At 42.8% G+C, this 3066-nt stretch overlaps 1 pseudogene; it reads left to right on the top strand.

Moving 5' to 3' along the window:
• The first annotated feature begins 1554 nt into the window (after nt 1-1554).
• Nucleotides 1555-1921, top strand: LOC150009084 (nuclear transport factor 2 pseudogene; annotated as a pseudogene).
• Nucleotides 1922-3066: the final 1145 nt, after the last annotated feature.

The raw sequence follows: 3066 nt of genomic DNA, 5'->3' as shown, positions 1-3066 counted from the left end.
AGATGACACACTTGTGTTCACAACAAGTCTCAAGCAATCTAGAAAATCAAAAAAATCCTGTTGAATTAATGAGTGAATTAGCAAGATTATAGGAAAAACACAGTCAATATATGAAATCAATCACATTTCTATATGCTAGCAGCAAACAATTGAAATTTTATATTTAAAAATATAATAATTATAATAGCATAAATACATGAAAGATAAATTTAGCAAAATATGTGCAAGACTTCTACATTAAAACATTACACTACATCTGCAAAACATTTCTGACAGAAATTAAAGATGATCTAAATAAATGGAGCGATATGTTCATGGACTGGAACCTTTAATATTGTTAAGGTGGCCATTATCCTCATATTGATCTATATAGATTTGGTGCAATTCTAATGAAATATCCCAGTTTTTTTTGTAGAAATTAACAAGCTGATTTAAAATTTACATGACTATGCAAAGAACCCAAAATAGTCAAAGTAATTCTGACAAAAGAAATGATAACAATAACAAAGTTGGAGGATTTATACTACTAGACTTCCAAACGTCAGTAAAAGTTATTGTAATCAAGACAGTATGTTGTTGGGATAAACAAAGGCATATAACGCAATCAAACAGAATAGAGAGTTCAGAAAAAGACATACATATGGTAAACTGATGTCTATATTGGCAGCATTGTAATACAATGGGGAAGGTGCTGCAACACTGGGTGTATCTATTACTGCATAACAAATTACCCCACAACTTAGTGGCTTAAATCAACACAAATTTCTTATCTTACAATTTTTGTGAAAAATTTGGGAGTGGCTTAGATGGGTAGTTCTGGCTCAGGATTTTCATGAGGTGGCAGTCAAGATATCAGTGAGGGCCCTAGTCACTGATGGAGGCTCAACTAAAGCTGCAGGATCTGCTTCCAAGATAGTTCACTCACATGGTTATTCAGAAGAGGCCTCAGTTCCTTATCATGTGGCTCTCTTCATGTCTGGTTAAATGTGTCCTCACTACATGGCAGCTGGCTTCCCACAGAGTGAGTGATCTAAGAAAGACAAAGCAAGGGGGAACCACAGTGCCTTTTATGCCTTTATCTTGAGTCATAACACCATCATTTCTTCACATTCTATTCATTAAAATCAAGTCATTAAATACAGCCCAAACCTAAGAGAAGAGAAATTAGGCTCTAACTTTTGAAGAGAGGAGTGTCAAAGAATTTATGGACATATTATAAAATGCCCACACTAGGTATTAATATGGCAGAAAATGAATCTCAACTCCTACTTCACATCACACACAAAACATTATTTCAAAATGCGTCAGAGCACTAGATAAAAGATAAAACTATAAAAATTCTAGAAGGAACCATGGGAGATAATCTTCGCAACCTTAGGATAGGCAGATTTCTTAGTACACAAAAGCACCATTGCAAAGTTCAATGTACACATAGCAGTATATACAAATGTCAAAAGCAATGCTGAGTGGACGCAGATTACATTGGGTTGCTGCCAGTGTTGCAGCCATCATGCCCGGTCATCGGGTCTCAACAAGGCCAGGTGATGCTCCAGAATGCAAGACAAGCCAGCTAGGCAGCAGACTGGATCCAGTTTCATTCAACATTACTACCAGTTATTTGATAATGATAGAACCCAACCAGATGCAATTTACATTGATGAGTCATGCCTTACAAGGGAAGGTCAGAAATTCCAGGGGAATTTGTCTAGCCTTCTGTTTCAGAAAACCCAACACAGTATTATGGCACAGGACTATCTGGCTTGGGCCAGTTAGCTGCATCATCAGCATGGTTGTGAGCCAGTGTAAGGCTGAGGAAGGCCCCATCATGGGATTCTACCAGATGTTCCTATTAAAGAACATCAACAATGCCTGGGTCTGCACCAATGACATGTTCAGGCTTGCCCTGTACAACTTTGGCTGATCTCCCAGCCAGGCACTCCTGCTGTTTCCCCCTTCCTCCTTTTCCCAATATTATTCACATTCCTCCAGATACTCCACATATCATACACAAACAAGCATGGCTGCAGTGGGAGTGGGCGCAGTGTGCTGCTGCTACCTAGGTATTGTGCATGATGTTTGGATGCTAGACTAGTTACTGTCAGAATATGGTAGTCTGGTTGGTGCGATCAGCAGGAGGCAGTGCAGCTTCCACCACATCTTCTACTGCAGCTGTGCATACTCCACACACAAAGGCTCCTCCCTCTAGCCTAGTTCCTTTGGGGCATCTGCAGCCTACACTTCCCCTTCGTTCATTGTCAAAACATGGTGGCGGCTGGACTGCCTGCCAGACTTCTGATATATGCAAATTAGCTGTATGCAAATTAACCTAGGTTCCACCTTCCCCCATAAGAAATGAAAATGGACTTTGCTCATTCCCAGAAGAAATGTTGATGGACCCAGCATGACATATTGACTGGGGAAAAGCAGAGAAATGTAAATAACTTGTTAAATGTGTTGATGGGTAAAACTCACCCTAACCAAAATGTATGTTTGGAAAGATGTGGAGACGGCGTCTGCAAGTGCAGAGCAGGGGACTCCTACAGGGCCTTGAGTTGGACTGGGAGTCTCCTCTCTCCCTTCCTTCCCTCTTTCTTCATTCCCCTTTCCCTATTCTCTCTTTCCCCCTCCCCTTGTTCCTATGGACCCTCGAGCTGGACCAGGAGTTTCCCTCTTACCTCTAACCCCTTTCTCTCCCCTCCCACAATAAACCTAGGTGTGAAAATCTAGACTGTTCTCTGGGTGATTTCTCAGAGCAAAGGCAGCCTCGTAGTTTGGTGCCGAAACCCAGGAGGGGATCTGAGAGCAGTCAACAGCAGCTTGCAGCCAGGGGAGCAGTGGGCTGCGGCAGCAAGTCCCAGACTCGCCCTCCTGATCCTGTCTGTTGGGACCCTCTCATCACCTCCTCTTGTGCCTTGCTCGGGAGATCTGCCTCTCTGACCCCCTCCACCCCTCGCTACCTCTCTCTAGGAGAACAGTCACCGGCAGCTTGCAGTCAGCGGAGCAGTGGGCTGTGGCAGCATGGCCCAGGCTTACCCCTTGATTCTGTCTGTCAGGACCCTCTCGCTG

The sequence above is a fragment of the Furipterus horrens genome, unplaced genomic scaffold, assembly GCF_987537825.1.
Source record: "Furipterus horrens unplaced genomic scaffold, mFurHor1.1.pri manual_scaffold_5, whole genome shotgun sequence".
NCBI lineage: Eukaryota > Metazoa > Chordata > Mammalia > Chiroptera > Furipteridae > Furipterus > Furipterus horrens.
This window is presented reverse-complemented; position numbering and strand designations above follow the sequence as displayed.